An 11,093-nucleotide genomic window follows, 5' to 3' on the forward strand; every position below is an offset into this window, starting at 1 on the left:
GCTATTGATAAGTTATTTGTTGTATTTAACACATTTGAGGATATATTTGATTCTTGTAATAGTAGTAATAATAAATAATTAATACAAACAGTTGTATAAATATTTTTACATAGAATGCGAACGGACTGTCGTGGAAAATTAATAAGCTCCGGCACTTTATAAATGAGTACGACATTGACATTTTCTTTCTACAAGAACACTATCTTGGCGCTGCCACCCCTATCTTTATCTAAAACTATGCTGTTTGCCGATTTAACAGACCTCTGATTGCCAAGAGGAGGAGGCACTACCCTTCTGATTACACGTCACATCTCTCATAACTCTGTTCCAACTCCACAGCTTTTAGAAGTCACAGCTAATTCACTCATAACAAGCACTTCCACAACATACATTTTTGTCTCCACATATATTCCACCTGCACGTAACCCTTAGTCAGTCCTTGCGGACTTAAAGGTTCTACTCTCACTTGGCATTAATTTTATTATAGGTGGAGACCTAAACACTAGATACCGAGTCTAATTCAAATGACAGAGGATGCGTAATTTTCAACTTAGCTAGCTCAGCGAATTTACGCATAGAAGCTCCAACACGGTGTACAACAAACTCCACGGGAGTCATAGATTTCTTCCTGCTCAGAAACAACAGCATTCCGTTGGATGTTTGTGTCCTGGATGAACTCTCCTCTGATCATAATCCGGTCAGAATGATTCTGGACATTAGCAGTTATACCTCATCAGACACAAGTGCCTTCACTACTGACTGGCACAAGTTCGCGAAAGCTCTAAACAACATTCAATACACACTCCCAATGATGCCATTACTACTGCTCGCAACAATGCAAGGAGAGAGGCTACCAAGGAAACGTAACTAAAGAAGCAAGGAATTACAGCAGTTAACAAAACTACGTAATGCAGCCAGAAGGCATTTTCAGCGAACCCGTAACCGAGAGGACAAAAACAGTTTCAACAGGCTTTGCATTACTGTCAAGTCTCTTTTAAATACCCAAACACAACAAGACTGGACGAACTACCTTAGTGCACATTCCACTGATGACAACTCACTTTGAAAAGCCATTAACCCGTTCAGGCCCAGCGTCCCGTATACGCGACGTAACGATTCTGCTTCTACGAGTCCAGCGTCACGTATACATGACATTAAAACGGAACGATTTATTTGAATTTTTAAAAGCCAGTAAAGGGAGCTAAGTTGTAATTATTTTCACATGGGTTGATTCATATGGTATTTGACCTTCATGTACTTGCATTAGTTTCTGTTTTGTGTTTCTCGTTTTGAGAGATTTATTGAAATAAACAACTGGAAATCACGGCTCTTTATAAGTGCGCCTGTGAATTAAAGGGGCACAAGCGTTTTTTTTTTTATTTCGTTAGGATTTATTCATTTATTTATTTTGAAACTTAACATAAGCTTTCTTGGTTAATTAAAAATTAACATTACAACATTATTAAAGAAGGGGAAAGACTGTCAGCTTTCTTGACGCGTAATGCATCTTGCTCGCATTTTCTTATTCGATTTAATAGGTCATTATATATAATGACACCGTTATATTTTGGTATATAATGTATTTACTTTACATATAATATATATATTGACATGATAACGGATATCTCGCCAGTGGGAGTCTTTCCTTGATTGCTTTCCGGTCATTGTAAACGCTGTTTTCGATTTAGAAAAACAGGAAGTTTTCTAATATAAACCTGATGTCACGTAGTGTTTGAGGATGAAATAATTCTGAGTGTCTTTTGAAGAAGTTTTGGGACATGTGTTGGGGTTACATTCAGTTTCATTCCGTTAGCCATGGCTAAGAGACCTCACTTTAAAACTTAAAAATTTGTCCCAAATCACCGGACACTCCACCTTTCTGTCTAACTAGAAGACAGTTTCCGAAAATTTACCTTGACAGAAAAGGTAATAAAGGTAGGAGAAGATGCGTTGTGTGCGCTAAAACCAAGGAAAAGCGAAAGCAAACAACGTATTTTGAGTGCGAAATATGCAATGTAGGACTGTGTGTCGATCCTTGTTTTGAGTTATTTCACACATAGCAGAATTTTTAAATTGGAACTTACAGGTAATTCTTTAGTTTTTTTTTTTTAAATTTCGTATTTGTAATTTTTTTTTCATGTTTATAGTATTTATTTCTGCGTGTACAGTTATGATTTTAATATTTTGCCCGTTTAATTTATTTCTATTAATGTGATATTCTTTATATTAATACACATTAAAAAGAAGTACATTAAATACGCAACGTCAAAAGTTGAAGTCATAATATCAAAACGCTGATTTTATACATTTTTTTTGTTTGTTTTTGTAAAATTAGGCTTAACTACTGAAAATGCGCGGGTCGGTGGCGACGATCCATTTCAGCGGGTGCGGTCACGTGACTGCGCTTCGTTCTCCCGGCGCTGGTTCTTAAGGGGTTAAAAGGAATACGAAATGCCACAATAACATTCAGCCCCTTAAAGGCCCACAAAGGATACATTACACTGAAATTTAGAAAGCAGAACTGTTAGCTATGCATCTGGAATCTCAACTTCGCACAAACGACATTCATGACACTACAACAGAAAATCTAGTTCATAGCTTTCACTTCAACTTCCCAACAATTCAAAGCACTAACAACATCATTCCAGCCTTACCGTCAGAAGTCTATGCATACATCAAAAATATCAAGAAGAAAAAAGTTATGGCATAGATTCCATCACCAACTGTATGATAAAAAAAGTTCCCAATCCAGACCATTTTCACTGTTACTAGAATTTACAACCTTATTCTAAAATGGCAACACTTTCCTCAATCTTGGAAGACTGCGAAGATCATTCCCATTCTCAAGCCCGGAAAACCTCCATCTAAACCAGTCTTATCACCGTATTAGTTTACTCTCTTTCATCAGTAAAATCCGTGAAGCTATTCTACTCAAGAGAATCAACGACTGCATAGAAAGCAACAACAGCATCAGACCACACCAGTCTGGTTTTATGAAGCACTGTCAACAACTAAAACCAGCTCTACCAAGTAGTAGAAACTATCTCCGAGGGAATGACAACATGAGAGATCGCTGGAGGACTGTTTCTAGACATTGCCCCTTTGACTTTTGACCGAGTCTGACCGTGACCTTCCAGAGGGAGAAGGCCATGACACTTTATAAACATGGCAGAGCTTTCCGTCCGATGTTATCGTCGGAAAGTCCAATGCCAATGATTTGCAATTTTCGGAGTGCCTATGGTTCAAAACCATGTACCTCCACATCAGAATCACTAAAAGTGAGCAGAAATAGGAAAAATTTGGCATAAGTGATTTACTTGATGCTCAATAGAGGGAGCCACAGGCTCGAGAAAGTTTAGGGATAGAGAAAAGATAATAAAAACTTAAGTATCATAATCTTTTTATAAGTTTTTAGGTTTTTATAATTTTTTTTTAAATACACAATACAAACACTAAAGCAAAAAGCGGATAGGAAAGAGTTTACGATTAATAGGCTCATTGGCATGTGGCTATGTGTAGGAGAGTGGAAAGAATAAATGGGAACGCGATGAAAATATTCTTAGGCAGATTTTAGAATCTGCGGGAGATGTGATTCTTTAGTAAACAGATTGATAACTTTGCTTGAAGATCTTGGATTGCAGTTGTAGAAGATGAATAAGCAATTATATTTAATAGCTCGCTGAAGACACGTCCTTCCTTCATGGCGCGGGGGCTGGAACTGATGTTGAGAGGGCGTGTCTTCCCCTTTTGGACGGCGGATAGATGCCGAACTCTCGGCCAATCACGGCTCTCGGTCTCTTCTGTGAGCTGCGAATAGCAGGATCGTATGCTGGTATCTGCTGGAGTGCTCGGTTATCAATCTGTTCAATTTTGAGGAATAAATTTTGACTAAGTTTTTTAATATAGTAATCAACAGGTTTAATATTAAGGTCCGAATGAATCACATCTGTACGGACGTACCAGGCTGCATTAAGGGCCATACGTAGGGTCTTACTTTGAAAAGATTGAAGTTTCTTCACATGAGTTCTTGCAGCAGTACCCCAGATTGTACATGCATACATGAAGACAGGTCTTATAATTGATGTATAGAGAAGAATTTTGTTTTTAATTGACAGATGGCTCTTGCGAATTACTAAAAGTGAGCAGAAATAGGAAAAATTTGCATAAGTAATTTACTTGATGCTCAATAGAGGGAGCCACAGGCTCTAGAAAGATTAGGAATAGAATGAGAAATTTAAAACTTAAACATCATTAATTTTTATAAGTTTTTAGGTTTTTATAATTTTTTTGTACTTTTATATTTTATACTTTTTTTGGGTTTTTATAAATTTTTATACACGATACAAAACACTAAAGCAAAAAGCAGATAGGAAAGATTTTAAGATTAATAGGCTCATTGACATGTGGCGCGTGTTGGTAGTGCAAATAAAATATGAGAACGCGGTGAAAATATTCATAGGCAGATTAAAATCTGCGGGAGATGTGATTCTAAGCGAACAGATTGATAACTTCGCTTGAAGATCTTGCTAGATGATGTATGGTGAAGAATAAGCAATTATATGGCAGCTCGGCGAGGAGACGTCCTTCCTTCATGGCGCGGGAGCTGGTAATGATGTTGAGATACTTTGATACTTTTGATATGCCTGTTTCAGCAGGAATTATATCCCGCTATTACAGGCACCTCAAATAACCCCGGTTAGAGGAGACATAACATACAGTGCTTCGCAGGAATATCTTGATAAAGGACTGCAGGAAGATTGTGTAGATGTGGCCCAGGCCAGTGTAAATGAAGAAGTCATACTTTGAAACTTCAAAACTTGGCTGGCAGAAGTTAGGAAGGGCGTGTCTTTCCCTTTTGGATGGCGGGTAGATGCCGAACTCTCGGCCAATCACGGCTCTCGGTCTCTTCTGTGAGCTGCGAATAGAAAGGTCGTAGGCAGGCATTTGTTGAAGCGCTCGGTTATCAATCTGTTCAATTTTGAGGAATAAATTTTGACTAAATTTTTTAATAAGATAATCCACAGGTTTAATGTTAAGGTCCGAATGAATCACATCTGTACGGACGTACCAGGCTGCATTCAGGGCCATACGTAAGGTCTTACTTTGAAAAGATTTTGCAGCAGTACCCCAGATTGTACATGCATACATGAAGACAGGTCTTATAATTGATGTATAGAGAAGAATTTTGTTTTTAATTGACAGATGGCTCTTTCGAGCTAAGAGAGGGTAAAGTTGGGCTTTAGCACCTTTTGCTTTATTGAGAACATTTTCAATGTGAAGGTGCCAGCGTAATTTAGAATCAAGTACAACTCCTAGGTACTTGTAAGAATTTGACCAGGGAACATAATCGTCGAAAAACTTTAAATTAATGGAAGGGTACAGGAGGGGGCTACGTTTGAATATCATAGCAGCACATTTAGCAACATTAATTTTAATTTTCCAAGTGATGAGCCAGTGCTCAAGGCTGGAGAGATATCTCTGAATGATGTGAACCAAGTTTTCAAGGCGTTTGTGCTGAGCTAGGATGGCCGTATCATCTGCATAAAGTGCAGGAGTGATACTAGGTGATTTTGGTATGTCATTTATGAAAATGTTGAACAAAATTGGGCCTAAAAGTGACCCTTGGGGGACGCCACTTAGTATAGGACGGGGTGCCGAAATGAAAGAATTAACTCGTACAGAAAAAGATCTATTAGTGAGGTACGAGTTAATTATATGAATTAAATAGGCCGAAACGTCAAGTCGTATGAGCTTGATAATGATTCCTATATGCCAAGTCCTATCAAATGCTTTGGCTATGTCAAGAAATAAAGCGCCAGTAAGCATATTGTTACGAAACCCTTCGTGAATGAACTCCACTGTCCTCAGCAGCTGGTGCGTAGTGCAGTGTTTTGCTCGAAATCCAAATTGTTCATCAATCAGAACGTTGTGATTTCGGAGAAAATCATTCAGGCGTTTAAGTAACACAAATTCGTATATCTTTGATAACGATGATAGGAGGCTGATAGATCTGTAAATTTGAGGATTTGAAAGGCTTTGGCCTGGTTTTGGAATAGGCACAATGAGTGCTTGTTTCCAGCTTTGAGGAAAATAGCAATGCTGTATCATAAAATTTATAAGCATTACTAAGAAAAATAGATAACTGGTGGGTAAATTTTTAATCATACGATTGGAGATAGAGTCCATACCAGGGGCTTTTTTGGGTTTGAGCTTGGTAATGTATTCACTTACCTCGCTCATGGATGTGTATTGTATTTCTCTCGCGAAAGGCGAGGAGAGGAAACGTTCAACATCTTGTGGGAAAGAACTTGCGTTGTTCGCAAAAATTCCTTCATTATGTGGTGTAAATTGAGTTTGAAGAGAATCCGCAATTAATTCGGATTTCTCAGCGTCTGTGTGAGCCACCACTGCGTCCGTAGCTAAGGACGGAATGTGAGATTTGTGTTTGCGTAGGCGGGCTGATGCGCGCCAAAGACTGTTATCATTGGTCGTTAGGGACTGAATGTAATTCGTGTATTGTGATTGGAAGAACTGGTCACATGATGCCTTGATCTCATTTTGGAGAGTACGGAGTTGAATTTTTAAGCCAGGATTTCTATTTCTTTGCCAAAGTCTCCGTACTTTATTCTTTTCTTTAATTTTGAGTTTAATTTCTTGAGGTAATTTACGAAAATTGGGTCCGAGGGTGAGTTTTGATACTTCCTTATAAGTATCAGTTAAGGTGTTCGTTAATTGATCTACTGCCGTGTCTATATAATGGCTGGATTTAATTTCGAGGGAGGGTAAACTTTTAGACTTAAGTTTAAAACGAAAATTGTCCCAATTTGTTGAGACGAGTGCCGGAAAATTTTGAGTAAAAATAGTACAGCTAAGGTCGATGATCACGGGGTTGTGATCTGATGATAAACAATTTTCAACAGTCACTTTGTATCCAAAAGGGATGTTTCTAAAAAGTGCCAAGTCAATGAAAGAGGGGGCACCCCGTGTACCATATCTAGTGGGGGAATCCGGCGCAATAATTTTAATTTGGGCGCACTGAGCCCATTTTAGGAGGCCACGACCAGCAGGGTTTGATCTGAGACAACGCCAATGCTGATGGTGACAATTTAAATCACCAGCTATGATTAGATTATTTGAAAAATTGAGCAGTTTGTTGAAATCTACCACAGGAAAATTTCCATCTGGTGGGAGATAGGCAGAGATCATAACTAGGGAGGGCGAATTTTGAATAAAAATTTCGATAATTGTTGCTTCAAGTTTGCTCATATTCGGTGTGTCAATTCTTCGATGAGGTATTGAATTTTTTATGTAGATACAAGTGCCACTATGATAAACATCACGTGAATCTGAAGCTTGTCTGTCATTTTTATATAGTGCATAATTTACAAGCTTGGGAGCTCTCCCTGGCTGGAGTTTGGTCTCTTGGACAAAAATGATATCAAAATCCTTCTCTTCTACATAGTCTCTAAACTCATGAAATTTGGAAAGAATGCCATTTGCATTCCAGGTGCATAGTTTAAGATTTTTCAACCCTTTCAAAGTATTGAATTTTAAAGATTGTGGGAATCAGAAAATTGGAGAGTGACATAACTGTCAAAGATGTAGTAAGCCGCGTCAGCACCAGATGGAGCCACTCTCAGCTGCGGTAAGGCGTTTTTGAATGCCAAAAGTAATTTGCTCTGGTCAAAACCAGGCTGGTTAGAAATTTGAATTATAGCCAAAAGGATTTCGGTGCAATTTAGATTCGAATTTACTCCAATGGGGACCGATAAATTTGGAATGAGTGGGGGTGCAGTCTGTTGCATACCCGTAAGGGCAGCAGAGTATGAAACTCCAGGGCGAATATTATTTGCACTGGGAGTGTGTGCAGCCGGCAGTGTTGGAAATGTATTGTGTTGTAAATTAAATTTGTTCGTGTTGTCAACGGTCTGACTGGGCTTGGTACTTGGTTTTGGTGGCTGTCGATTTTTCGATCCAGGAAATCTCGGGCATGATCTCCAGTTAGCTGCATGGCTCCCGGAGCAGTTGGCACATTTGTTTGGTTCTTCGAAGGGCTTTGTGCAATCTTTCGCCTGATGCGGACCAGCGCATCTGACACATCGTTGTGGTGGCGTACAGACCTCCGAAGAATGAAAGAATCCCTGGCAACGCCAGCATTGAGAGGGACCTTTCTGCCCTTTGAAATGCTCCATTACTACTTCGTCGGAAAGTCATCTGGATTTTTAAATTTTCGTCGGAAATATAACTTTATCATGTTGCTTAGTTAATTAAAATAGCTGAAAGAAAGGGGGCTTTATATACATATACACTTTTTACAGATATTTTAATTAACTTTGTGCATAAATATAATTGAAAGAACCGAAAAACAAACGAACATTTTACAAATATTTAACCTCTGATTGAAAATTACCACTGTCATGATAAATTGGAAAAGGGTTCTTAAGATAATAATTAATATTTTACCCAGGCTCAAGTATTAATTTATTCACATTTCAAAGCAAAATATATAACCATCAACTTATATATCTCCAGTGTATGTAAATGAAATGCTATATAAATTAGCTAATAAATGTGACAAAAATATTTCATACAAGAAACATACCTAAATCTTATAACAAAAAAGGCCTTCCAACATTCATATTTGAAATGAAATAACCTAACAAACAACATACACAACTGGCAATAAAAACCATATATATGAGAATCATAATTCCCATTATCCTAAAATTTAGAAGCTAAAAATATGTATATGATTGAAAGAAATGGCGCCAAGAAACATCAGCATTACTACTAAATATTGTAATCCATAATTATTGAATTTTTAATCATATAATATTTAAAAACATTAAATTTTACATTAACTGCAAATTGCAGTTCTGTTATTTTTCTTTTGGAATTTGTAGTATATCTCTTGGTATGAATACAAATGTCGCAAGTTATGTTTTCTAATTATTACATTTGAATACATTCCATTTTCATTGTTTCAACTTCAGTCTTTTAGAACAACCATTTTTCTTATTTATTTTTAACAATAACAACGGTAAAGGAAAAACTGTTAACACTTTGCGACTGCGCAGATTGTCTCGCAGAACAAATACAAAAATTTTAAACACACCCCACCTGTACTCTGTTAAGAGTACATTAAATACCCACAAGAAATCAAATTATGATTAGTGCTCGAGATTTGATTTTTGCTGAATTCTAAAACAAGGTCGCTGGGAAAAAGTTTCAAAATTACAGCTCAAAGCATTACGCTATAATTTTCTGATTTTATACCTAAACACCGAAGAGAACGAATTTGAGCTTGGCACTTAAAATACAAGTTTCTCTTGTAAATTAGAAATGTTCTTTAACAGTGTCATATTCAACAGCTTAGACATATGGGCATTGATTAACACATCTAAGGCCAAAGGTATCTTGGATTAATTTAAGAGCCGACTTAGTTGTCTGAGGTAATAGCGAAACTTTTAATACAAGAAAGACCTTCGCCTCCAAGGCAACTAAACAAATAAGAAAATTTTTCGACATCTGAAAGGAAAAGATTTTTGTCAATAGAATTTTCGAATTGATTCCAAAAATTTAAATACTCAGATGGGTGCCCGTAATACGTATGAACTTTCAGTTTGGGTAACAGCGTTTGTATTTGGTCTGCTTTGGTTTGTTATCGGTTGCAAACATGCGGGTTCTTGTACAGATGAGGATTGCATCGATTTTATTTTATTTTTAATTTTACCGAGTTAAATATAATTACTTCTTTAAATTCATCAATTCTCTCTATTTCCAATTGCATTTCTGTATCATCTAAAAGATCTCCGATTTTATTATCAAAAGACTTGAGCTGTTTGTCTTTGATTTGCAACTGAACTAAAAGGCTTTCTAATCCATCTACTTCTATATGTGGTTCAGACATATGATTTTCTATTTTTGATATTAATTTCGTTACCTGTACTCTAGGGTTGGTACATTGCTTCTTAAGTCCATCTAACTCTTTAGCCATTATAATAACAATACTACAACAAAACAATTCTATTCTGCCGAACGAAACTGTAAACAAACTACTATTACACAATGCAATTTCACTTAAATTCTTCGAAACTCAGACTATTATCAACAAATTCTCTAAATAAATAATATTACTTACCCCACCTTCGAAAAATTCCAACGATTTACGAAACGAGATATTAATGTTACACCAGGTGGTTCATACAATTTCTCAGAATGATGCACCAATATATAAAAATGTAGTCCAAATAAGCAATTAAAGCACAACTTCATTTTTTTAGACAACCAATTTTCTTACTTATTTTTAACAATAACAACGGTAAAGAAAAAACTGGTAACCATGGTAACACTTTGCGACTGCGCAGATAGTCTCGCAGACGATGTGCTAGCGTCGCAGAACAAATACAAAAATTTTAAACACACTTAAATAATATCCATCTTTTTAGCATTATTGGAAGCTTTATGTTTCTTCATGTTGCATACATGTATAAAATTGTATTATGAGCCACGAATGTAAAAATTTGGTGTAAATAAAAAGAATATTATTGCAACTCGTAACGCCTTTTAAAATACAATAATATGACAATATTAGTATGCTTATAAGTAATGTGTTTATTGTTTGAGCCATCTCTTTAGAAATTTCTCCCCTTTTCAAACAATAAAAGTGGTAGGAAAAGGGAGAAAAATAGGCGAACAAATATGGTATTTATTTTGTTAAAAAATTTACATATTGTCTAAGGTCTATTCACACTGGGGTTTATCTGAGTTAAAGGAGACATCTGGCATAGCCGATGCAGCTCCAAAACCAGTTTTTCTTCATAGCAGAATGAGTTGAAAAATCTGAACTTCACATATAGCTAAGCTAGTCGATAATGTAACTGACTATATTAACACAGAAAAACCCCAATGTGAAAGGCTTTTTAGAGATAGTATAAATTTATGTATTAGCTTTTTAAATAAACAGTTTAGGAAAACAAAATACTATTTTAGTTTCTGATATTATTTAAAGAGGATGATAAACATTTCAACAGCATGTATTTATGTCTTAAAGGAGACAGAAATTAAAAAAAAAAAAAAAAAAAGCTGTTTGT

General features: G+C 36.4%; 1 protein-coding gene across 3 annotated transcripts in view; it reads right to left on the reverse strand.

Moving 5' to 3' along the window:
* Nucleotides 1–10,293, reverse strand: part of LOC146997481 (uncharacterized) — a 79,452-nt gene extending 69,159 nt beyond the window's left edge. For 2 of the 3 annotated variants that reach the window (XR_015040482.1, XM_085814237.1), the window contains exon 1: nt 10,142–10,293. The gene's annotated coding sequence lies outside the window, so the exon portion shown is untranslated. The remainder of the gene's footprint in view (nt 1–10,141) is intronic. The other variant, XM_085814238.1, reaches the window with a different exon arrangement.
* Nucleotides 10,294–11,093: the final 800 nt, after the last annotated feature.

Source organism: Stegodyphus dumicola, chromosome 4 (assembly GCF_044657685.1).
Source record: "Stegodyphus dumicola isolate Sdum_Otavi_A_Nest chromosome 4, ASM4465768v1".
NCBI classification, from domain to species: domain Eukaryota; kingdom Metazoa; phylum Arthropoda; class Arachnida; order Araneae; family Eresidae; genus Stegodyphus; species Stegodyphus dumicola.